This window comes from Rhinatrema bivittatum, chromosome 10 (assembly GCF_901001135.1).
Source record: "Rhinatrema bivittatum chromosome 10, aRhiBiv1.1, whole genome shotgun sequence".
Lineage (NCBI taxonomy): Eukaryota > Metazoa > Chordata > Amphibia > Gymnophiona > Rhinatrematidae > Rhinatrema > Rhinatrema bivittatum.
In genome coordinates this window covers 74,859,025-74,886,158 of record NC_042624.1, presented here as the reverse complement: position 1 = coordinate 74,886,158, position 27,134 = coordinate 74,859,025, and the positions used below count along the sequence as shown (strand labels likewise).

The 27,134-nt window shown below is 45.4% G+C and overlaps 1 protein-coding gene and 1 long non-coding RNA gene across 4 annotated transcripts in view; one reads left to right on the top strand and one right to left on the bottom strand.

Moving 5' to 3' along the window:
- The window catches only part of PRRX1 (paired related homeobox 1), a 117,262-nt gene that overhangs the window by 67,744 nt on the left and 22,384 nt on the right, over positions 1–27,134 (top strand). The gene's annotated exons all lie outside the window — the stretch shown is intronic.
- The window catches only part of LOC115100219, a 53,168-nt gene continuing 37,865 nt past the window's right edge, over positions 11,832–27,134 (bottom strand). For both annotated transcript variants that reach the window (XR_003859001.1, XR_003859000.1), the window contains one exon: positions 11,832–12,358. This is a non-coding gene — a long non-coding RNA (uncharacterized LOC115100219). The remainder of the gene's footprint in view (positions 12,359–27,134) is intronic.

Genomic DNA, 27,134 nt, shown 5'->3' with positions numbered 1-27,134 from the left:
AAAAATGCATTCAGGTCTGGTACGGGTCCTACAAAGTAGAATCATCAAAATAAGGGATCAATTTCTCTTCACTAAATGCAGTCCAGGGAACCACTGCAGGAATAGTTGTGAGCTACTTATTCCCCTAAAAAGCCTGCATGGCGAAACAGAGGCCTTTGTAGGGATTGAGTGAATACTGGGACAGAGATTACACAGGATATTGAGAAACATCAGGACAGAGTCAGTATAGGGCACAGAAACATCTGTGGAATATACATGAAGTAACAGAGAAATGCAGGGGACTCTATACAGCACCTCTGGGTAATATTTACAAAGTATCCTTTTCTTGTGGCTCAGTTGCATCCTTTTGAATGCTAGTGCCTTTTATGTGGTTTTCGCTTTTTACAACGTAACATTTTGAAGTCTAGCCTTATTGAAAGTGTTTCATTGAAAGTACTTTGCATACATTTTGGCAATACATGTGCTATGAATACGTAACACTGAAGAGATTTTAGAAGTGGTGTGAGTGAGGAATGATTGATTAGGGTATACAATCATTATATATTTGTGATCCTGTGTCATTTTATCTTTTGATATATTTTTTTGATGTTTTAATAGTTTGTAATAAAGCTTGCAATAATAAGTATTTTTCATATCAACTAAGATAGTGGTGGTGTTACTTACATTATTATAGGGTTTATCTGTCTTTGACATTATGAAGTACAAATTCTCTGTTCCCAACTTCACAAGTGTTAATATTTCCAAACGAAGAGAGATTTTAATTTGTTGAGTCTTCCCTGAGTTGGGAGCTGAGAAATTCAAATTGTCTTGAAAAAGAATTGGTTTTGGAGGGTACTAATCTTAGAACCACCTTATACAGTAGAGGTTAGAAAGGGGGTGGGGATGGGAGATTATTCCATGAAAGCTGGTAGACTTTTGGAGCATTGGGTTGGGTTTGAGCTTGTGCTCTGATAATCTATTTGGAAAATGCTTTGAGCAGTGGATATAATAGATATAACAGAAACATAGCCTTCCACTGCCCCCAGCGAAAAGACCCTGCTGCCACCAAGAGAAGCCAGCTTTCAGCTTGGTGCCATCCCCTGCAGTGCTCCCGATCTCATCCCCACACCAGTTCTTATCCCATCCATGGGTCCTCAGTGGGTCCAATGGTTCTGGTCCTGCCACTGCTGGATTTCGAAACGCATACATATGAGGTTGGCACTATTATGTTGTACAGTAGATTCTGCTGTATAACAAAATGGCATTTACCATGGGCAGACCAGTGGCCAGTTTGAGAACCAGCAGCAGCTGGGCAGGAGCAACCGGAGATTGCTCTTGCCCACTGAAGATCTGAGGATGGGGTGTGGGCACCCAAAGTCACATAATCAAAATAATTTTTTTTGTTTTTTTAGGATTGCCTTCTCACTCCAGGTCAATCAAACAGGATGATCCAGTCCTGGTTTTGCCTGTTTCTTTCCCCCATCCCATTGCATTTTTATAAGAAAATCAGTGGGAAAATCTGAACTGCAACTCTGTGTATGCAGTGCGATGGGGATAATGAAAGGGGGGGGGGGGGGGGGAAACCCCACAACTGAATCAGCCTGTTTGACCTGGTGGACATGGTAATCCTCTTTCATCTGCCTGTCTCCCATTACCACCCCTGCTGGCCAGCTCTGATCTGTTGCTGTCACATCTTTTCCTGCCTCTAGTGTGTAGCTGCCTGTATCCCTCGCTTTCCCCTCATGCTCTGCTAAACTTCTTAGACTGTAAGATCTCTGGGGAAGGAGCTTATTGTGTCACATACTTATCACCATTGTAAAATCCTATGTACGTCCATCAGCATTGTAAAAATGATAGTTAAGTCTCTCCCTCTCTTTCCCCTTACCCTCTGTCCATCTTTCTTTTCTTAGATTTATTTATAAAGATGTAATATAAACATGGAATATCCACATCAAATCAAATACAAGTAATGCAAAATTACAGTTACTAATAATAGAGCAAATCACAGAAGATCAGATGCACAGTCCTGGAATGCATCACATCATTTTAAACAAACAAACAAGCAAACAAAAAGCTCATAGAATGTCAAAGCATTGCACATAAACACGAGACATTCATTCCCACACCATTTGTACCTAGCCTGGAGCAGTAATATAATACATATGTTGCAGTTTATATCCATGCAACAGTAGGGCTGGTGCTAGTTTTTTTGCTGCCCTGTGCAAAAAATTACTATGTTGCCCCCCACCCCCACCCCCCGATTCATTCAGTGCCTGTCCCGGGCCTATCAATAAAGCCAAGCTCCGTCCTGCACTCTATATTTTTAAAAACTGACTCCCCCCCCCCCCCCTCCCCGCCCAGAACCCATGGACAGGGAAGGGTATTAGGTAACCTAGGCAAACCTTACAGCCTTGCACACACGCTGCATCCCCCACACACCCCCACATCCTTTACAGGCACACACAATTAAATTATGCTTTTATAATAAATTTTACATGAAAAAGAACATTCAAGAGTACAAAGAGGGCACGTTTAGCAAATCCTCACCAAGTATACACATCAAGATAAGAATCCTTTTTTCTCACCAAAAAAAAACCAACTGGGATAATAAATACTGCCAATAGTTAACCCAAACCACTAGTTACCATGCATGTTAGTAAAATTAAATGTGACTATGCTACCATTAGTAACGATAAATATGACCATATCACCATGCCTGTTTATAAAGTTAAATATGACCATGCTACCATTAGTAAAGTTAAATATTATTATGTAACCGTTAGCAAAGTTAAATGTTTTAACTGTAGCCATTAATTAGCAATATTAATTGTTATGACCTTCAATATAAGAAGTTGTTATATTTGTAAACCGGAGTGAAGGCTTGTACCAAACTTTGGTATAGAAAAACACACAAATAAATAAAAATAAATACAGTCTGCTGAGGCAAAAATAACACATCATGCATATTATATTTATATGCACTGCTGTGGTGCCAAACCGAGAACTCTGCAAAAAAGATATTTGGAATATTGGATGTGAGCTTGACCTTCAGAAAGCCATGAACAAACAGAATTACCATTACAATATAGTAAACCTCCCATACCAAAACAACCCTAACAACCTTATCTATGAAAAGACAATACTGCACACATTACATACACCAGGCCCTAGAACACCAGTAAAACTCTTATTAGGAAACCAGGCTGCTATAGATCCCTACACAGAAAGTACATGCCAGCAAAATACCTCACCTCGGTCACATATGCAGAACACAGAGAGATCCTGACCAAATATAGAATAAAGAGATCAGAAAGTATAAACAGAAACGTGGTGAGAAGAACTGAATTCAACGGCAGGGGAGAAGAAAAAAGGGTTCACACTCACAAAGCGGGGAGTAGCTGGCTTGTTACGGCGGTTACTACCCCAAACCAAATGTGCCTGATACTTCACTTTCGATGCATATCCAGCATGGCTCTCTGCTTCAACAGCATGGGAGAAGAATAAACTGATACTTCAAGCATATCCAGCATAGCTCCCTGCTTCAACGGCAGGGGAGAAGAAAAACAACCAATAAGGGCTGTATAACATAGTCTGGGTAAAACAAATAAGCATGGGTGTAGCTTGCTTATTGCGGCAGTTACTACCCCTACTACCCCTAACTAATCAAGCTAGATATTTCACTTGGATGCAGCTCCATCACTGCTTTCTACATTAATGGTGGGGGTGGAAGGGAAATAGAACCAAGAGCTAAGAGAAACAGATAAGTATGAGAGAAAAAAATGTGTGAAGCTTGCTGGGCAGACTGGATGGGCCGTTTGGTCTTCTTCTGCCGTCATTTCTATGTTTCTATGAATTGGAACCCACAACAAGCCAGCCTGTATATGCAGAGCAACAATGGAAAAACAGAGACATTACCATTCATCATAAAGCATTAAATACAATCAAGAAATATAAAACATTAATCATAATAGTAGTTATATTCATAAAAAGAATATTTCAAACCAGTTAATGAATAGAATATAAAAAATTTCCCAAACAATAAAATATTTTAACACATCTGATGAATAAAAAATCCAATAATTAAAAAATGTTCTATTTCCCCCCCCCAAAATTAAATATTTTAAAAGAGCAGAATCATCAAATTACACCCAATAATTAAAACTAATAAGGATTAAAAAAAATCTCCTGCTCTCCATACCTGGGATCTTCTGATTTCCAGTCACCATGAGATTGTTGTAAATTGTGGGAGGTAGGGACACACACATTTTATCTTCTCTCTCACACACATGCACAATAACACATTAATTCTCTCACACACTCCCTCTCTCTAACACACACAGACTGCCTCTCCCACACCCTCACAGATACATTATGGGGTAGATGTGAAAACATGTGCGCAGGTGTCCATGTGCATGTGCAACCGGGGTGCACACATGGATGCCCGATTTTATAACATGTGCGCACCAGTACACACATGTTATAAAATCAGGGGTCGGAGTGTGCAAGGGGGTGCACATTAGTGCAACTTGCACGCGCCGACGCCCACAGCCTTCCCTGTTCCCTCCCAGGCCACTCTGATTTCGGAGCAGCATGGGAGGGAACTTCCCAATCCCCTAACCTAATCTCCCTTCCCCTAACCCTCCCGCCCCCTAACCCTAACCTAGCCCCCCCCCCCCCCCCCCGACCTTTGTCCTACCTTTTGCACCTGCCGGCAGCCTTCCAGCACACAATCCCCCAGCACAGCGCAAATGGCTGCTGTGGCGGGAGCCTCTGACCCCGCCCCGCCCCTTTTCCGAAGCCCCAGGACTTACTCGCATCCCGGGGCTTTACGCGTGTGGCCGGGCCTTTTTAAAATAGGCCCGGTATGTGTAAGCCCTCCTACGCGCGTGAGCCTTTTAAAATCCGGGCCTATGTGTGTGTGCATGCCTGTGAGAGCCTATATGTGACTCATAGTCTCTCACAGGCACACAAACATACACAAACACACAGGCTCTCACACAGACACATTCACGAGCACACAAGTTCTCACACAGACACACACAGAAGCGCTCACACAGACACCCACATTGGCTCTTACACAGTCACATGCACACACATATAGGATCTCACACAGACACACACACACATGCACACACAAACAGGCTCTCAGATGCACACAGGCTCTTACTCATAATCATATACATACAAGCTCACACACACACATGGTCTCCTGTTATTATCAGGCTGTGGTTGGATAAGGTCCACTATGGTCCCACAGACCTCTTGTGCTGTCTTCGGGCTATGGCGGCATGAGCTCCCCCATGGCCCCGCGGGCCTCCTGGTACCTTCGGGCCGCAGAGCCCACCGATCTTCCTGCTTGGGGGGGGGGGGGGAGGGAACAGAAACTGTGTGTGGGTGTGCACGCACACATGCCCATACCCGGAAGTCAGGCTTCTCTGGGTATGGACATGTGTGCACATACACCCACACGCAGCTTACGCTCCCTTCCCCTCAAGCAGGAACATAGGTGGGCTTTACAGCCCAAAGATAGCAGGAGGCCCAAGCTCTCTCCTTCTTCAGCCACCAGCTGGTTAGGATCCACCAGCAGCCCATGGCCTCTCCTGCTGCCGCCAGCCCGCTTCCTGCCTGAGTGTGTCTCTCCATGCAAATGCACGGTATGCACAGCTGGCCGTGATGGGCCTGTGCATCATTGTAATGTAAATCTTGTAATTTTTCTTTAATTGAATTTGGTAACAAAGTATACACATTTCCTCATGCTTTTACATAATCCTTAGCAATTAGTTGTCATGAAGAAATAACTTCCAGTCTTTTCAGCTGCATCCAGTCTGACATGTATTGATACCACTATGCAAATTCCGCCACTAAAAATCCTTAATTACTAAGGATGTGCATTCGTTTCATACGTTTCCTATACAAGCATGCAATATGAAATGTATGAAACGAATGCACATCTAATTGACATGTAATGGGAAACGTATGAAACGAATTAAATGAATAAAACGAATGCACATCCCTATTAATTACCCCAAACAAAATTATTTCAATAAACAAAAAAAGACCTCAGAATGCCCCAATGAGAAATCTCACTTTATTGGGCATCAAACAATTATCATCAGTCTACAAAAAAACTGTGTGCATCCATGTGCACACGATTCCTGGCACATGCACATGGATGCGGCTATTTTTTAACATGCTCGTGTCGGTGCGCACATGTCATAAAGTACCAGTCCTGCATGCACATGAGCCCCAGATTTTCAAGTCCGCATGTGTGGGTGGGTGGCCTGCTCTGCGTAGGGGGGGGGAGGGATTTTAGAAAATACACGCTGTGATGGAATCGGGCCTCCCCCAGTTCCCTCCTAATCTGCTCCAATTAAGGATCGGAGTGGGAGGGAACTTTCCTATCCCTAACCCTACCCGTCCTACCTCTTCCCCTCTCCTTCCTGACCCCTAAACTAACCCTAACCTTTCCCATTTTTTTCTTTTTATACTTACTGCTGCTCAGGAGCAGAAGTAAATGCCACACACTGGCCGGCTGCCAGCACGCGCTTCCCTGGGACAGCATCTAATGATGCTGTCCCGGCCTGCCCCGCCCCTCACCGCCCAGAGCCTCCCCGCAAGGTCCACCCATTTTGCAGGGCCCAGGACATCTGCACATAACAAGGGTTATGTGCATGACCAGGCCTGTTCTAAAATGCACGCAGCACGCGCAAGGCCTGGCCACACACGTAACCCCCCCTGTTTTTTTTATGCGTGCAGCCCTTTTAACTCGGGCCTAAAGTGCTCAAGTGAATAAAAAAATACAAAATCAACTTAACTCAAAAGTGGAGTAAAAATGCCCAACAAACTTGAACATTGAGTCCAACATGGCCAGCTTTCTGCCTTTCCATCTTTATAGATGTCAGCTTGATGATTAAATAAAGATAAAACATCTGGGACATTAAACTGCTGAGGAATTCATTCTGTTGTATTAAAGAGTGAAATAATTATAACAGATTAATATACAGTATAAAGTAAGCAGCCATCTTCAGTGATGAGAAACATCATCATGTCAGGGTGCCAGCAAAGTTGGAAAACTACTCAGAATTGGATTTCATGATTTCAGTTGTCAGCAGAACCCATTGATGATAATAGTTTTCCACACTAGATCATTTTTTGTTAGTCTATATTACCAAAAGACAGAAGTCTCTGTATAACAAAGTTGGGTTGTGTGATGCTTTCATTTCACTCTTGTAATTTCTATAAAATTGTAAGAGCTAAAAGGCTGTAATTCCAGCTACTTACTAGAAATGTTTTCCAACGAGAAGAAATTTTTGCCAGTGATTACAGCAAAAGTACAAAGATTAGAATTCAATTAATGACTTTGCCAAATAGGCAATGGTCCAAGTGCGTTTCCTAGATAGTTTGGAGAAATATTGCATAGACAGTGGTAAGCTTGGATGAACATTTGTTCATTTTACCATAACAGCCAGGAGGTTGACTTTCACTAGCTTTTCAGAAGTGTCCTCTGGACCAATGTTTCTCAACTTTTCATGACTATTGTACCCTTTTCAAATGTTTGACATGCCTTGTGTAGCCCCAGGATCACAAAATTTCACTATTTATTTTATGGTTTATTTTATTTAATGTTTTCTATTCCACCCAATTCTGTTATGAACACTGCCCGCGGGTCGCCCCGCGAGTAGGCTCCACTCACCTTGCTGCTTTTCCTGCTGCCCAATGCAGCTGGACGCCGCCGAAGTTGGGCCCTCCCGCGCGGCCAGAGCTGTGGACTCGATTTCTTCTCGCGGCCCGGAGGCCCCTCCTCTCACTCTCTTCACCGCGGCCAGAGCCGCGGACTTCTCTGCTCTCCTACACGGCACAGAGCTGCCGCCGACATCGCCATCCTCTTCGGCCAGAGGCCGCAAGCCCCGGCCTGGATTGGTGGCTGGAGCCGCCCTCGGGGCTTCCTGCAGCGGCTGGAGCTGCTGCCGTCATCGGGGCCTGTTTCCCAGGCCCAGCCCTGCATCTGCGTCTTGGACGTCGGTGCAGGACCGCTGTCCACGGTCCTGCACAGCTTGCTTCCTGCTTCCTCTAGGCGCGTGGCTGCGCCTCTCTTCAGAATTTAAAGGGCCCACGGCCGGATATGCCCTGGGCCCCACTTAGTGACTGTTTCCTGTTGCGGCCAGTGGCGTAGCCACGGGTGGGCCTGGGTGGGCAGGTGCCCACCCAACTTAGACCCAGGCCCACCCAACTGGCACCGGAACTGCAAGGCTGTTGCGGGATCCCATCCCCGCGACAGCGAACAAGAGAACCCATGCCTCACACGCCATCACAGCACACATGGGGAAGCGCTGCTGCGGCCGTATGGCCAACCGGTCTTCCTGTTGAGGGAGGGGGGGGAGCGGAAGCGCCGCGCGCAGCTTCCGCTTCCTCCCCCCCAATGCAGGAAGATCAGCTGGCCTCTCCTGCTGCCACCCGTTCTCCTGCTATCTTCGGGTCAAACGGCCCGCCGAACTTCCTGTTTGGGGGAGCGGAAGCGCCGCGCACAGCTTCCGCTTTCTCCCCCAAAGCAGGAAGATCAGCTGCCTCTCCTGCTGCCACCGGCCTCCTGCTATCTTCTTCGGGCGTCGGGCCGTATGGTCCGCCGATCTTCCTGCTTGGGGGGGGGGAGGGAGAAAGCGGACGTTGTGCGCTGCGCTTCCGCTCCCCCCCCCCCGAACAGAAAGTTCGGCGGGCAGTACGGCCCGACGCCCGAAGATAGCAGGAGGCCGGTGGCAGCAGGAGAGGCAGCTGATCTTCCTGCTCTGGGGGAGAAAGCGGAAGCTGTGCACGTGCTTGAATGTGTATGTGTGGATGAGAATGGGAGTGTGTGTGAGTGAAAACTGGAGCCTGGGTGTGTATGTGGGTGAGAATGGAAGCTTGAATATGTGGGTGAATGGGAGCTCGAATGTGTGTATGTGTGGTTGAGAATGGGAGCCTGGGTTTGTGGGTGGGTGAGAATGGGAGCTTGAATGTGTGTATATATGGGTGAGAATGAGAGCCTGGGTTTGTGTGGGTGGGTGAGAATGGAAGCTTGAATATGTGGATAAGAATGGGTGCTTGAATGTGTGTATGTGTGGGTGAGAATAGTACCTTAAATGTGTATATGTATGGATGAGAATGGGAGCTTGAATATGTGTGGGTGAGACTGGGAGCATGGGTTTGTGGGTGAGAATGGGAGTCTGGGTTTATGTGTGTGGGTGAGAATGGGTGCCTGGATGTGCGTCTGTGTGTGCATAAGAATATAAGCCTGGGGAGGGGTGAGAAAGTGAGAACTTGAATGTGAGCTTGTGGGGGGGGGGGGGGGAGAGCATATGAGAGTGACAGCTTGAGTGTGTGAGAGGGAGTCTGTGAGAGAAAGCGTGTATGTGTGTGTGTGTGTGTGTGGAAGGGAAGAAGACAGTAATAGAAGAAAGACACTGAAAAGGAATTAGGAAATGAGCTATAAGGGAAAAAATGGGAAAAAGAGACCAGGACCAAATGATTAGAAAAATACAAAGATCAGACAACAAAGGTAAAAATATATATCTATATTTTGAGATGTTAGCAATTTAAATATAAGCAACACAACCGCTCTCTCAAAATTTATGGACAGGTAGGAGCCGTGTATAAAATCGTAATAATAAGAAGGCTAAAGTACCACAAATCACCGTGAATTATGTTTGTATCATTAAGTAAACCTCATACTTAGGCGTAGATGTGAATGCTATGCTGCATAATTTGGCATTATTTATCAGTAAAAAAACAACTAGTAGACCTGCATGCCTACAGCCCACCCATGTTAACCTTGTGCCCACCCAAAAAATCAATTCTGGCTACGCCACTGGTTGCGGCCCTATAAAAGGGCTGGTCTTGCCATTGTTCTTTGCCTTGCATCGGAGTGACTTCAGTCCTGGAGGCTCCTGCCTGCCAGAGCTCCGTCAGGTCTTCTGTCTTCTTCGTGGAGCTCCTCGTCTCATCTCATCTTGTCATCTCATCAAGCCATGTCTTCATTGCCTGAGGTCCCCGTCCAGGTGTCCTGGTGTCTCATCTCCGGATGTCTCGCTTCCTGGTGTTCTAGTCCTCCTTGTTGTTCGTTCTTACTCCAGAGTCTTCTGTTCTGCCGGCCATGGATCTCCAGATGATGCAGCTTCGTCATGGGAGATGCCAGTAGTGGACTGGTATCCTGTGCTCCTGAGCTGTCTTGTCCTGCCAGCCTTTGTGGTGCTTCGGATGGCATCTGGCTCCGTCATCGAAGTTCTGCCTCAGCTGGATTCTTCTCTGCGCTTGTCCCGCTCTCCTCGTGTTCAGTGACCAGCCTCCTTGGACTGTGTAGGGCACGTAGTGGGACAGGGTGGTCCTCGACCAGCCCATTGGGTCCACCCGTGAAGGTGGGCTGAGTAGGGTGCCCTGAGAGACAGTGCCAATGTCTTCCTGCCCAGCTTCTCGTCTCGTCTGGACTTCGTCAAGTTCCTCATCTTGCCTCTGATGCCGTTGCATCAGCCTTGGTGTCTTGTCTTCAACAGCACTGGTGTCATGTCTTCAACAGCACTGGTGTCATGTCTTCAACAGCCCGGGTGTCATGTCTTCAATAGCCTTGGTGTCATGTCTTCACTTCAACCCTCGTCTGTGATGCCGTCGCATCAACCTTGGTGTCATGTCTTCGTGTCAAGGCCTCGTCTGCCCTCATCCTCAGGCCGGCCTGCTGCTCCATGCCGATCCAAGAGGCAGGTTCAAAAGGGCTTGGAATGGTCGGAGGATCGTTCTCCTACCAACATCATCTTGTTGTTGGCGCTGGGAGCTTGCAGGCCTGGCAGAGGGTAAGACCGTGTCTCTGCCATCCTGGGATACGTTGCCAACCCTTGGTTCGGTCCTGGATTCCTCTGGGGTCGGGCTGAAGCCCATGGGCACACTAAAACACCCGTTACATAACAAATTCAAGTCCAATTTATTGTAGGTGGATTATAATATTAACATAGATATCAGAATAAAATCAACATGATATGCTTGCTGTGAACCATATTAAGTGTAGCTCATTGTCCTATGCTGCAATTATCAATCTCTCATCCTTAAGTGTAAGTTTATCTCTCTTTAACCATCTTATGTCTGTATTTGATCTACATGTAGGTGCTGAATTGACTGCATTTATCACTATGTTTATACATTTGCCATTTGTTTTATCTTGTTTTTTGATCCAGGTCTTTAAAGAGATTTTTTCTTTTGTTTTTCAAATTCTGTTTCTTTTCCCACATGTGTTGGTAGATTCTCACACATTGCTTCTATTCTTCAGAATACTTGCCTAATTTTAAAGATGGAGACTGTGTCATTTACTCTTGTACTTTAGCATCTTTTCAGCATTTGGATCTGTTGATGGAACAAGGTGTGCTTGGAGGCCAATGATATTACCTCTGTATGTATAATTTATTTTGATAAGACTCATATTTCCTGCAGCTCTTGGCATTCACTGATGCTAATAGATTAACTGATGGGTATGGAGGAGTTTTCTTGTTCTTAAGTCCAACTGGCTGTAATCTTTCTGGTGCAATTTCAAAGTTGTATGAAAGTACAGGGATTACAAATTGGTTAATGGATTCTATTTTATTCTGTGTTAAAGCACTTTTCAATATCAGTGTCATTCTCTTGCAGTATTCTTTGCTGATTTTTTTCTGTCAATGATTTGTGCTGAATTGTTATACCTTCATCTATTCCTAGACAATTCTATATACAGTACTTTCCTGCTCAAGTTTCTCAAATTCACAATAAATACTATTTATTTCAATGTGAAATTTGGTCATGTTTTTCAATTTGTATTTAACTGTCAAATAAAAAGCTTGCACACCTATCAGATGCTGGTACTGCTTTATTCAAACTAAATATAGCATTATATGACTTTAGAGTGGTGGATCTGGTTGTACAGGGACATCTAGAGATCACATTTGTTGCAGTGCTTTGTCACATTTTGACAAATTTGTGCCAACTTGAAGCTCAAGGAAAGAACAGTGAGGGCTATGGCAAGAGAAAGGAGTATCTGCAGGGCTAGTGCTTACATTAGGTGAACTAGATAAATAGCTAGAGGGCCAACTCTTAGGAGGTGGCAAAATAACCAGTCTAAGCCACTGGTCACCAGCTGAAGAAAGAGAGGCCACTGTCAGAGCCCATCCTGCCAGCAGCTGAAGACACGGCTAGTGGTGCAGGGAAGCCCACCTTGTCCACAACTAAAGATGAGAAGGAGAAAAGCTTGATAGCAGTTGTGGGTCCGAATGGGTGGAGTCTATCCATTTGCAGGTTAAGACAAGAAGGAGAGAGGCCTGGGTGTAATGGGTGGAGCTCATTCCATTCACGGCCGACGACACATAGTTCCGGAAGGTTGTGGGCATCCTACCTGCAACCAAAGACATAAAGGCTCAGGAGACTGTGGGCAAAGTCCATCCCATACACAACTAAAGACACAAATGGGAGAGGCCCACGAGGGCCATGGGTATAGCCCATCCTGCCTGCGGCCAAAGACATGAAGAAGAGAGGCCTGGGAAGGCAGCAGATGAAGCTCATCCCACCCACAGCCAAAGAAAATGGAGAGCCTGGAGTGAGGATGTCGGGATGGGGGTGGAGGGGCCACCAGGCTGTAAGCTTCACCTAGGGCACCTAATACCCTTGCAATAGCCATTCTCTGTCTCTTTCCCCATCTCCCTCACCTTGCTGCTCTTATTCTCTCTTCCCACCTGTCAGGCCCATCACTGCTGCTGTTCTCCCCAATAGTCCCCATCTCCCTTCTTAACTCTTCCTACCTCTCCCCACTCCATCTCCCAAATCTTGTTCTCTCCCATGGAAACTGAAGAGCAAAAGCAAAGCAAGCACCACAAGCACAGGAGCAGCAGTAATCAGGCACCATGGGGCTCAGTGAAAGCACTGTATTTCCATTCTCAATAGCTTCCTCCTTTTCCTTCTACCCATTTGCAGGCTTCATTTATAACCAGGATGTCCATGCAATAGGAACGGAAGCCAGGAAGAAGAGGCAGCAACAGTTGCAGGGACAGGAAGTGCACCACTTTCACTGTCCCTTGCAGTGACTGCTGTTTGTGCTTCAGTATTGTGCCACCTACTACTCAGCTGCCGAAAGACTCTGAGTTGTTGCAGGTGATCCAGAAAGTTGCAGTGGCAGGTATCTCTTGCAGTTTGGGGGTCCTCTTTTCCACATGGCAGTAGCTGTCTGGCTATGTACTCCTTGATAGGCATCCTCATATCCCTGGTTGAGAACCATTGCTTTGGATCAGACTTGATAGATTTAGTTATGTTCTTCTAGTGTGCAAGAATTTTGGGAAATGAACTTTAAAAGGACATCTACAACATCATCTTAAGTTGATCTTAAGTTGATCCAATAAAAGTGATCACTACCTGCAAAGAACATCTTAAGTTGATCTTAAGTTGATCCAATAAAAGTGATCACTACCTGCAAAGAATCCATTTTCTCCAGGAACAATATGGCTACTAGAATTCTCTAAATAGGCTCCCAAATGAATGTTTTAGTTCTAAGAACATAAGAACATGCCATACTGGGTCAGACCAAGGGTCCATCAAGCCCAGCATCCTGTTTCCAACAGTGGCCAATCCAGGCCATAAGAACCTGGCAAGTACCCAAGTGTGACTTGGAAGATGGATAAGTTTCCAATGAGCAAAAACAACAGCAGGCAGTTGATAGTTCTACTCATCAATGGGAAAAGAGAATTTTAGAGGCCAGTTATAAACTGAAACAGGCCATCTTTGCGGATGGCCTGTTTCCTAAGGGTCCATAAAATAATTTATTAACCATGGCTAGGCCCTCAGTCTCTTGCCCCACATTCTTTTCCCAAGGGGTGGGTCCTTTCTGAGCGGGTGAAGGTAAATCTTCTTGGCCCAGGTAAGGTTTTGTAGTATCCCATAGGTGTTTTACCCTTGCTGTTTGGTTCAGGCTGGACTCTCTGGATGGGTGTTCAAATTAAAGTTTACTTTGATTGAGTTCAAAATAATCATGAGATGCAATAAATGTAATGTTCAGTTACATCCAGGGTCCTTAGATTTACATGAGTCAGGATTTAATTGATCTCTGACTCTGTGGATGTGTCCCTCCAGGCAGGGGCTTGAAACTGGCTTATCCTCCATGACTGGGAATGATAAGTGTCCTAAGTGAGTTGGGGGTGTCCTAACCGAGACGGACACCTTACTCAGTACTCAAGGTCCACGAGGAATCGTGTACTCCAACCTGGCAGTGTCCTGTGTGTCAGGGATGGAAACTCTGTTGGAGGTCTCCAGATGTCCTTCTCCTTTTTTCTCCCTCTGACTCCTCTTCAAAAGACAGATGCAACCCTCCAGGAGGGAAGGCCAGCCACTGAAAGCAGTCCTCACAGCTTCTAGCTTGGGGCAAGGAAGGGTGGCAGAAAAACAGCTTCCTGCCCTCTTGGTGGTAAAAACTCACTCTATTATCAAAACACTTCTCTTCTGTCTGCACGGTCACTGCAATCTCCTCTTAGATTGGGTGACGAGGTGCACAGCTCCCTCCTGACTCACTGAACAGCGGATTCTGCCTGCCAGAAGACTCAGGGCAAAACTGTGAAAAACTTCGGGAAAAACTTCAAAAATACTTCTGCTTCTCTTTCTTCCCTCCAGTCCATTTCTGGGGACCTGGCAGGGCAGTATCTCTCCTCTCTGTGCTAAGCTGAGGCTCTAACTTGGAGAGCACACTGAAAACAACTCCTCCCTCAGAAATCGAATCTACACTGCCACGCTCTCACAAGGGCCTGGGAGAGCATCATCCACAGGCAGGCTCCGGGGAAGGGCCTGTGCAGGAATGCTGTCTCCACCTAAGCTGATATCAATCCTAAGGCTGGGAGCTAGGGTCAATTAGTGGCTGACCAAAGGTCTGGCCACAAAAGACATGGAAAAATGGAAGTTTTGCTCTATCCAACTAAAGGGTAGAGGATGGAAATGAAGAAAAGCGTGCATGGGGGTAACCTGCATGGAGCGGCAGTTACTACCCTTAATCAGAAGGCGTGGGGGATTATTACCCTTAACCAAGTAACCTTGATGCTTTTGATTCAGATGACAGCCAGTGCTGGGCCCCAGCTTTACAAGTCTGGAGTTCTGATACGCAGCATTAGGGAAAAAGCGCAGGACTGCTTCTAATGCCAACTGCAAACGCAAAGCACGTTCAAGCAGCATTGTCTGAATTAACAAGGAGGCTGCTCACCACGTATACATGTTGCTAGTACTAATTTTGTTATGGGTTAGACAGTTGTTTGGTTTTGATTGGAAATATTCCTATCCTTAACATAAGCGGCAGATACTACCATAAGAAACTTACTGGGCAGACTGGACGGACTATTGGGTCTTTTCCTGCTGTCATTACTGTGTAAGTATGTAACATTGAATGAAAGGAAATTCCTCTCTGACTGCTGCTGAAAAGCCCTGGTAGAGAGTCCATTTTTTTTTTTGTCAGGAATCTTTTCAAATAACACCCTCAAGCACATTGGAAAATTTAAACTGTTTATTGCTCGCTGTCCCTTTTAAGATTTCCCCTGTGTGCTTTCAAAGACCAAAGGTCATTTCACAGCCTGAGCTACAATAATAAATGGAAAAAAAAAGATAAAACAATGGGGCACAAACATAAAGATAGTCAAGTTAACTGGCATCTAAAATTATTCAGTTTTATACCTAAGACTTATTCTCCCAAACAAAAAGTAAAATCAGGATGGGGTTTTAAAATGCAAGCCATTCTCACTCAGCAGCTCTTCCATTGCTGCTATGTCCAAAAGGGAGCAAAAGGCAGCTTTCAGCCTTCACTGCTTTCCCCTGGCTGTCACTCCTTACCTATCTGCAATCAGCTTTCAGGAAGCCCCTCACCCAGCCATGTTTTAGGACAGGGGTGGGCAAACTTTTTTTATTTAACAGAAAACTGGTCCTTGGCTGTGCCAGGGAGCAGTGGGGGAGGGGGCTCCCTCTTTGGAGCTCTTTGAGTGACGAGGGGAGTAAATCCCCATGCAGCTTGTATGTCAAATATAGTCCTCTCTCTCTACCTCTTAGTCACCCTCTTCCTCTCACTCTCACTCTCTCTCTCTCTCATGCTCCCTTCCTCCCTTTCTGTCACTGTTCCTCTTACTCTCTTACTCTCTTGCTCACACTCTTCCTCCCTCTGTCATGCTCTTTTCCTCACCTTCCTTGTCACTGTTCCTCTCACTCTCTTCCGCCCTCTCCTACTAATTCTTTCTCTCACTCTCCCACGCTTTCTCTTCCCCTTCTCTCTCACGCTCTCTTCCACTCACCCTCTTTCACTCTCGCACTCCCTGTCTCTCATCCCTCTGTCTCTTCTTCTCTCTCATACATTCCCCTCTCTGGAGTTAACTCCCCTTCTTTGTCTGTATGCCTTCTGCAGGGCCTGGAGTTGCAGCTCAGGCTTGCATTTAGTTCCGTGCCACCTCGATGCTCTCCTTGATTTCCTGCAGCAGCACTTCTGCTTCATGCCATGGCAGCCTGAGACTCCACAAGAGCTCTAGCTATGCTGATGAAGCATGAGGAAGAAGAGATCAGGGAAGAGGCTCTAGAATTTTAGACAGCTAGGACGGCGTTGGGAACTGTAGTTTGGGCAGGAGCTGTGGTGTCCAGATTCCAGTGGAAGGATGGGGAGAAGCAGACTACAACCCCCATGGAAGCCTGTGGAGGGGGAAAGATAAAGCCCTGACCTCCTTCAGCCTTTGGTTACTATGGGATGGTAGAGCTCCCCTGCCATTGACTGCCAGGGAAGAGGAGCAAGGTTTCACAGACATTGACTGCTAGGACGGTGTGCAGCATTTTTTTGTGTCACACGGCACAAATGCAAAGGTTAACTACTTCCACTCTTTGGTTCCAGATTCCAACGATTGGTTTTGGGCCCTGACGCCACCTTTGATCTGCCTGATGGGCCACCAATGGTGATCTCTGACCAACAGCTTGAGGATGGCATCAGTGGGCTGGAGATGAGGGAGCTGAGGACACAAGTAGGCAGGCCATAAAAAAAATGTGGCAAGGGGCCACTTTGAGCCCATGAAATGTAGTTTGCCCACCCCTCTTTCAGGACTGTGCCCCTTGGATACTTTTAAACTACATAATTGGCAGAATCCTATCAGACTCCTCCCTGGGCTTGTTTCAGTTCTTTTCCAGCAGGCAGCTGGATTAACAATTTCTCAGCCTTTCTTCTGATATCTGAGAGGCTCTTTTATGTGATGGTTTCATACACACAGATGTTGATATTCAAGTTTTTAAGTTAGCCTGACAAACCCCTAGATCTGAATTTCCCGTCTTTCTCACTGGCAAAATTTTATTCAGTAATTCATTATCAGTGGGGGGCATTCCAAGAGTATGGCTAAGCTTTATCCAGCTAATACAGGTAACTTTAGCTGGTATATTTAGCCTTAGGCTTATCCAGCTAAGTGCTGCTGAATATCAAGGTAAAGTTACCTAAGTAAGGTTTCCACTCACCGGCCCGCTGAATATCGACCTCACAGTGACATTGACTTCTGGAGGAAAACCAGAACCCCAACTGTACACAGTGCTCCTCAGAACCTCTGGTGGCTTAGCCCCACATCTCCCCATTCTGTGAAGATGGGGTTTCAATTTGATCTCTGGAAGCATGCAGTAAAGTCGATTCTTGCTGTACAATTTTCTTTATTCAATACTGTCAAATTCTTCCCAATGTTACTTTCTTAATTTTTTTGAAATTGGTTTAAGCTATTAGTGTGGGCAGCCCTCCATCATTTTTCAACTTGGAGTTTTAGCTTAACTGCCAACGGGCCAATATTTGCAGAATTTACAATCGAGGGATCGGAGGTGTGTGTATGGGGTGGGAGAGGGGTGGGAGGAAGAGAAGCTATAGGAATATAGGAGGGGGTAATTATTTAAACGGATTACTTTTATAAACCTGGGTAGCTGTGAATTAAAGCTCATGGTGCCATAGCTTCAGTTGCCACCATTTCTGAGTGAGCTGGAAACTCAAAGGAATAAGAGGAATCTCCTAGGTCAAGATGACCTCATCAGTGCACAGTGGTGTCATGATATTTACTTCTGTCATGTGCCTCTTATTTAGGCTGACATTGCTGATCATGGAGCCTAGGGAGCATCAACATTCCACATCATAGTTCAGTTCTAAGCACCTTCAGCTATATTGGTGTTACCCTTGAACCAGCACTACCCCTTGTGCCTCATTTCTCTAACATCTGTAATTCTGTCAATCACCAACTGTGCATAGGCTGTGTCTTCCGAGTTTTGGATTGCGTTATTACCAAGATTCTTACCTATACTTGTGTTTCATATCTTGACTATTGCAAGCATCTGCTTTTTTTGGCCTCCCTCAGTTTCAAATCTCTCATTTTTTGTGTCTTCCGAATTCTGTTCCATTCCCCCTTCTGCTCCATTCTATAAAGCAAACTGAGATGGACTGAGACGTGTTGGAACTCTGGGCAGGCTAGCAATTTGGTGCCACCCCAGCCTCACCGGCTTTTCTCTCCCTTGGTGAAACCACACCAGCCTCCATCTGGCTCCTCTCCCTGAATGTGGCAGAAGATTGACAATATGGCTGCAAAGTGCAGGGGGAGGAGCCGGATGGAGGCTAGTGAGGTTTCAGCGCCCTCTTGATTGGTGCCCTGGGTGATTGCCTGGTTGGTCCGTCCCTTAATCTGGCTCTGAAAGCAAGATCAGACTTCTCAAAGTCCCATTGTCTCTCTGTATCTTTCCAAGACTTCTCCCAACTGTTCTCCTTTTTTTCAAAAACATACACAGATTTACATCTCTTACCTTATTTTTATTCATCCCTGTTCCCTTGTGATGGGTCCTCACTGCTTACATCCTCTCATCGTCTTGCACTTTGTATTATGGATGTGCTTTCATTTGAAACTACATAGACTGTGTCAACAACATAGTCTATATTATTTCATGTCACTTTTAAAATGAAATGACAGTAAATAAAAATCACCAAATTTCATTTTTTATTTTTTTATTTTCAGGATGCAGTATTGATTTTAGTACATTCTTTGCAATTAATGCATACTAAATGGCAATAATATGCACTAAAACCATTAGTGCGCACTGGCATCAATAGTGTGAGCTAAAATCAGTTTGAGTTAGTGCACATTAATTCAATGTAGTGCTCAGAGAAAATGAAAAAATGAAAAATCATATAAAACAAAACAAAACAAAAAACAAAACAAAAATTATTGCCACGCACATCCCAATTCATATATTTTCACAAAAATCACTGACATTATCTCTCTTTGTTAATTTTCCACTTTTGTCACCAATTAATTTTACTATTCACAATTGCTTTGAGGAAGTGATACGAATTATGAAGCTAAATTAATTGGGTGGATGGGGAGACTAGATAGGACATACAGTCTTTTTCTGCCATCATAGTTCTATGTTTTTATGTTTGTTTGGTAGACCAAATAGTATCTCCATTTGAGCTATAGTCCAAACCTTCTTCTGGTTTCCTACCAGCCACAGCAAAATCTTGTTCCTTTCAGACCGGGATGTTTAACCTGTTGGACTCTATGCCATCCCGGACATAAAGTACTACACCACCACCACTCGGTTGCTCCTCTCTGTCATTGCGATATAATTTGTACCCCGGTATAGCACTGTCCCATTGGTTGTCCTCCTTCCACCATGTCTCTGAGATGCCAATTAAGTCTGTCATCATTCACTGCTATACGTTCACATTTTCCCATCTTACTTCTTAGACTTCTGGCATTATCATACAAACATTTCAAAGTTTGTTTTTTGTTTGTATGTTCATTCTGCTTTTTAATTGATAGGGATAAGTTAGAATTTTTTAGCTCAGGTGAGTTTTTAGTTACAGGCATTTGGACTACTTTTCTTATTATTGGAACCTCACTGTCGGGATGCCCTAATTCTAATGCATCATTAGTATCCTTTAAAGATACCGCTCTCCGAACCATGCGCTGCTGAGCGACTGTCGGCTTTCCTCTTTGTTCTAGTTTAAAAGCTGCTCTATCTCCTTTTTAAAGGTTAGCGCCAGCAGTCTGGTTCCACCCTGGTTAAGGTGGAGCCCATCCCTTCGGAAAAGACTCCCCCTTCCCCAAAAGGTTCCCCAGTTCCTAACAAAACTGAATCCCTCTTCCTTGCACCATCATCTCATCCACGCATTGAGACTCCGAAGCTCTGCCTGCCTCTGGGGACCTGAGCGTGGAACAGGGAGCATTTCAGAGAATGCTACTCTGGAGGTTCTGGATTTAAGTTTTCTACCTAAGAGCCTACATTTGGCTTCCAGAACCTCCCTCCCACATTTTCCTATGTCGTTGGTGCCCACATGTACCACAACAGCTGGCTCCTCCCCAGCACTGTCTAAAATCCTATCTAGGTGACACGTGCAGTCCACCACCTTCGCACCAGTAGGCATGTTACCAGGTGATCCTCACGCCCACCAGCCACCCAGCTATCTACATTCATAATAATCAAATCAACAACTATGACGGCCGACCTAACTCTTCCCTCCTGGGCAGTAGGCCTTGGAAACACATCCTCGGTGTGAAAGGACAATGCATCACCTGGAGAGTAGGTCCTTGCTACAGGATCCTTTCCTGCTGCACCAGGTTGATGCTCTCCGATCATGAGACCTTCTTCCTCCAAGGCAACACCAGGGCTGCTAGTCTGAAGTTGGACCTTGGCTACTATGTCCCTGAAGGTCTCATCTACATACCTCTCTGTCTGCCTCAGTTCCTCCAGGTCTGCCACTCTAGTCTCCAGAGATCGGACTTGTTCTCTGAGAGACAGGAGCTCTTTGCATCGCATGCACATGTACAGTTTCTCACTCGATGCAAAAGACTGGGAAGTCCTCCTCTTGCTGCTGGACTGCTGTCTTCATCTCAAATTTGTTCAGTTCCTACTTAAGTTTTAGGTTGCTATGGGAGTAGGAATGTGTCTAATTAGCATCCTTTAAATGTATTAGTGAATTCACTATATGTCTGGTAGTGGCCTACAGGGTGTTATGGTTGAAGTGGACTCTTGGGCACTTTGGTGGTGGTTACTCCCACAGGGAAGAGCCCCATGAGGATCCGCAGTGCTAGACCAGACTCTGTACACCCACAAGCTCAGAAGATCTATCTTTATTATACGGCAAGATGATACCACCAAAGGTGGCAGTAGTGAGGTGATCCAATAGAGGTAGTCCTGGGATCCTTGGCAGAGGGGACCCGTCTCACAGTGATGGCATAGGAATCTCCCAGAGTATGTCTCCCAGCACGGCAAAGTTGTAGAAGAGACAGACTGAGAATTAGATTACTCACTAGATAGTAGCTGTAAGGTTGAGATCCCAGCAAGCAAGTAGTTGGATAGCAGGCACCAAGACAGGAAGAGCAGGCCCTCGAAGAGCGAGTACCTGATCCCAGATAGGCACCTGTAAAAAGCAAAGGGCCCCCGAGGAGCGGGTATCCAGCTAAGAGATAATACTCCGAAGGGCAGAGAGAGAGCTTCAAGAACTAGCAAGAAGCAGCAGAGTAGCATAGACCAGAAGGGCCCAATCCTTGCTAACTCGCTGAGAGAAGGAAAGTTTGCAATTTAAATACCCCCACTGGGGCTGGTAATTTCCGGGGCTGTCCCGGGTATTCCCGCGCTGGTCCCTTTAAAGGAAGGAACGTCCTCGCCGCGTGCGTCTAAGTGACATCAAGGGGTAGGGCTTCGGTGGCGGCAGCGTTCCTGCCGCGAAGGAAGGCCTCTCAGCTTCGTGCCAGACCTCGGAGCCAACAAGTGTGCTGTCTTTCCTCTCCTTGACATCCTGGGAACTGTCGGTCCCCCACGGAAGTGGGTAAGCATGCTCGACCTCGGGACCCGAAGTCAAGCAGCGTAACAGTACCCCCTCTTCAAGGATCCCCTCCAAAGGGTTGTTGTCATCTGTCGTCCAGTCCACTTCATCCTCTGTAATCCAATCCTGTTCGCTGTTGTAGGAATCCGAGTTGTAAGTCTCTGTGTTATACCAGGAGGAAGGTCTCTCCAGTGTTCCCGGTATGGAATTTACAGAGTCCTGGATAATTGAGGATGATACCGTGGAATCCCCTCGAGCATTCTTCTGTCATAAAAGAGCGTGTAACTGTTGAATCTCCTGTTCTTTATAAGCCAGTATGGTTAGTAGGCCTTGTGTGGCTTGTCCATGAGATTTCACCAGTTCCTCGTTCTCCGCAGTCTTATGGTGCAACTGGTCTTCAAGCACGTCTATCTGATTAAGGAGTCCTGAAGACTCGGCCCTCCTGGGGTCCTCCTCGACTCTTCCCTGGGGAAGTGTAGCCTCTGATCTGACCATAGCCATCTTCATGGGCCGAGAAGATTCAGGAATTTCAAAGCAGACTCCTGCACAGTGAGTTCCCCACTGAATCTGGTCAGGAGAAGACCAGTTGAACTGAGGCTGTTGTGTCTGTAACCAAGGTAACTCTAGAATTATAGGGCTCACAGCCTTGGGTATGACAAAGAAAGAAAGGTGCTTGACGTGGTATGTTCCGATCCTTAATGACACTGGTTGAGTGATCCGTGTAACTTCACCCGGAAGAGGATTGCCATGTACAGATGTGAGAACCAGTGGGAGCTTCACCGGTGAGTTGAGGAGATCACAATGATCCACAAGGTCCTGTCGGATAAAGTTCACCCCAGCATCCGAGTCCACCAGAGCCTGCAGTGGCAGTCAGCTCATCTTTAATCTGTGAAGACAGACCCTCCAAAAATATAGTATTCAAACAGTTCCCCTGCCAGTTTTGTTCGGTAGCCATAGTGCGGAATTCTATAGCATATTCACATAGGGTTCGAGAGCCCTGTCAAAGATGAAGAAGGTCTGCACCCATCGCTGGCAGCCTACCGGGTTCCTCGAACACCTGTTTGAAGGTGGAAACAAACTGAGGCAGGTCGGATAGCAGAGGATCGGAGCGCTTCCATAAGGTTGAAGCCCAAGCCAGGGCCTTGCCTTCTAGTAGGGAGAGAATACAAACAGTCTAACTTCTGTTTATTAGCTGCCTTACTGACTATTAAAAGCCAAACTCACTAAATAATATTCCCCAATAGTTAACTTCACCCCAGTATTTTTAAAAAATACAATTTCCCAAGCAAACTTAATAATTCCTTTCAGCCACCAGCAAGGTGATCCTTTCCTCTCAGTGCTCCCACTGCCATCTTCCCCTGATGCCAATGCTAGTGGTTGCTGCTTCTGCAGGTGATGCTGTCTACCAGCATTTGTCAGACGCCACACTTGCTTCCCTTGACTGATATCCTTCCTGCAGTGAAATCACTGAGCAAAACATAACCTCCCTCTTTTTAAAGTGTGTCCATATCAAGTATGGCTTCCATGATCTTTTGTTTATCGCCTTAGGGGCAGATGCTGGCACTGGAGTTGAGGTTGAGGATGGACCCTGAGCAAAAATGCCAGGAGCATTGCTCACACTTTCTAACTGTGCTGCCTGCTTTCCCTGGAGGTGGCTCTCATCACTATTGGTATTTCCCTCACCACGCTGGAGGCTAAGATGCTACTGACAAATCCTCCTTAATTTTCTTTAACTACTACTTGTTCAATTTCTGATTCAGGGAATCCCAGTCAAGATTCTTTCTCAGATCTGTTATTGAAAATATTGCCTCAGAAGCAGTAATCAATGTGGAAGAGCGTGCTGCTGGTTTTGACTGTTGCACTTTTGCTGCCTCTGTCAATGTCCCTGATCTTGATTTCTTTCCCACCTTTTGCCTCTGCTTCAAAACAGCTGCTTCAAAACAGTCTTGAACTGCCTTCATCACCTGCCATTCTGCACTAGTCTGTCTTCAATTTAGAGGCAGGAATAATGTTTTATTATTTCTAATAGGCTGGGCCAGCTCTCCACCAATTCTTCTACCCTTGCAAAAGCTGCCAAGCCTGCCATTTCCTCCTCTCCTTTTTTCTGACATGCTGGAATTTGTTGAAGTGCACTGCCTATTGAGGATTTAGATATTACAAAGGAATGTATTTATTGATACTGTAACCGTATTCCCACTCACAGTATGGAGAACTGTTTGTCTCACACACAAACACATATACAGTGTATGTGTGTGCATTTAGTGCACTCAGTCTCCTACCTTGACACTCCCCCAGTGAAGAGAAAAAAAAATACAGCAACAGTGCCACTGCTTCTGTTCCTCTGGCACAGAGAGTGTGAACTTTACAGCACAGAGAAGATCAGAAACAGCCTTTTACCAGTGACAAATCCCAAAGTTTCTAGCTTTTTTAAAAACTCTGAAAATCCTTTCCAAGCACATCCTTCTCTACCAAGTGCTAGAGAGGAAATACAGAGCTTCTTGCACATGGTCAGTTAACAGTAGGAGTAGGTCAGCATCACTTGATCCAGATAGCAGCTATAGGCTACTTAAAAATAAGATGCACTGTGATTTGTTCTCTGTATGGTTTCCTTGCCAACTTGTCCTGCCTCAGCTCTGACAAGGCTATGAGGTCACGCAGTAAGTGAATGTCTGAGATTTTTAACTGCTATACTGAGCAAATCTAACCTGAACATCACAGAGCTGCCATGTGTAAAAATCCCCAAAGTCTCTTTCTATTGATTTTTATCACCAGCAGGTCTTCTTTAACTTATGATCTTGGTATCTGCCAGGCTTATTTCTCTTGAACAAGCTAGACTGACATTGCAGTACAAAGGTTAGGAAACAGAGCTGCATTGCAAACCTAAAGATCATTCACTGTGTGTTCTTCAGTAAAATACTTGAAACCCTTTCCCTCCATACTTAGGCTTACATTTGATACTCTTTTGGACAATGGCACAGTGTAACCACCAGAATTTTCTTATTCCATGGTGTGTAGCTGTGCACCGATAGTACTGCCTAAATAAAATATATTATAATTTTTGTTGGCTAGTACCTTCCATAAATCTTAAATGCTTATATAATGTCATCATATTTTCCCCTTTACCTCTTTTATTCTGTAGTGAGCATCCCTAATCTCCCCGGAGATGATAAATGTTTCTCTAAGTACTGTGTAGTCTGCTTTAATGATAAAATATGAAGTTGGGAAAACCAGCCTCTCCCACGACTGTTAACATGGCAGCACACATGGAGAATGAATGGCACTTAGGCAAGCTGTCCAAGTAAAACTGTATAGTAATTATGTCATTATGAAAATAATTGTCAGGAGACTGATAACTTGGATATGTAGTCTTACATTTTTTCTTTCCATTTGCCTCTCTTCTGGGTCTAACTATGAAACTTACAGGGTTGAAATTTTTTAAGTTTTCCACAGATGTGCACACAGATGAGATAATCTCAGAGTCATAGTCTTGTTTCCTGTTCATAGTATCCCTAACACCCCCAGTGACTGTGGGCTCAAAAATCCACCCCTACTGTTATGGGCCTCCACTTGCAGAGTTTTGCCAAACAACAACTGTTATAAAAGGGTTTACATTTTTATGCTGAAGGGGGGAGGGGGGTAGTATTTGGGGCAAACAAACAGTTTGATATAGCCAGTAAAAAGAAATCTGGGGCATGGAGGAGGTGCAGCCACAATTGATGCCCTATTAATGCCTTCTGCTTCACCCCTTTTAATCTCACCATCATGATCCTCCCTCCCTGTCCCATCATGAAATTTTTTTCGTGCGGTCCGATCGGGTTTTTTTTTATTGGCTGCGCCCGAGCCAATAAACAAAAAATCCACCCGACCCTTTAAAACAGATCCCTTAGCTTCCCCCACCCTCCCTACCCCCCCAAAACTTTTTAAAATTACCTGGTGGTCCAGTGGGGATCCTGGGAGCGATCTCCCACTCTCGGGCCGTCGGCTGCCACTAATGAAAATGGCGCCAATGGCCCTTTGCCCTTACCATGTGACAGGGTATCCGTGCCATTGGCCAGCCCCTGTCACATGGTAGGAGTAATGGACGGCCGGCGCCATCTTTAAAAATGGCGCTGGCCATATTCTATGATATTTTCAATCGTCAGAAAATCGTCAGAAAAATGATTCACATCCCTACACAGCACCTTTGTGGCATACCCAAATCTGATAAGGGCTCACATAAGAAGCCTCGTTCAGGCTTTCCTGCTTGCAGTGCTACCCACACGGTATGGAGTTGGCCACTGCTGTTAGTCTTGCTATTTATCTGTCTTTCAGCTGTAATGCACAGAACATTCTGTGCACTGGGCCCAACTAATTCCACTTTGCAGCAGTTAAATAGTATACATGCTGCTGTTCTCATCACATAGTATCACTACATGGGCAAAGCACTGACGTAAATAACTCTCACAACTCTATGTCAGAGTTACAGATAATTCAAAATATTCTGATATGTTGGAAGTACATCCTTCAGTGTCCCAGGGCTCTGCATACAAAAAGTCTATTGTGATATGTGACAGACTGGATAAGCCGCATGCCAAAAAGGGGCCATGGATCCCCTGTGCTGAGAGCACCCTCAAAGATGACTGAATACCTCCCGGGTGGGGCAATAGCCCGGAAACTTGCTTTGGCAAGAAGAATGAGAGAGAAAAGTAAAGGCCCAGAAGCTCCCATGCTTGTTGTGTGTGCTCCAGTACTGGCAGAGGGGGTACAATTCTGTTAGGGAAAAGGACTATGTTTGAAACCCAAAGTGTTGTCTCGTATGTACCAGGATATTTCGATGACTTTCCCCTGAAGCCACAACCTGGGTGCGTACTGTTACAGAAAGGAACCTGTGCAGGAAAAGGAAAGCTCCAGGTGGCGCTAGGCTTTTCCTTTGCATAAGAGAAGTCTTTAAAGGACCAGAACACCCTTTAATTTCTGGGCATTGTGTTAAACATTTCTGTAATTAAACCAACATCGTCATCTAAGCATCAAACTCGTGGTTGTGGAATGTTTCTCAGCCACCTTCAGTGGCCTCACGAGGAGAGCCTTCCTTGAATGGCATTGGGTTTTGACATGATCCCTACATTTTCAGGAGAAATGGCAATTGTTGAGAACTAGGTGATCTCCTCTCCAGGACTGTTTTTGTTTCCAAGGAGGCTTTCATTGACAGAGGATGAAATCCCAGGAATGGAAACAACAAGCTACCAAAAAAAAAAAAAGGCTGGCCAGTAACGAGGCATCTGACTGAGGAATGTTCAGCGTTTCCAATTCCTGCCCAAGCACCAGGAGAAACAATGAAAAATTCCGTTATGACAAAGGAGTT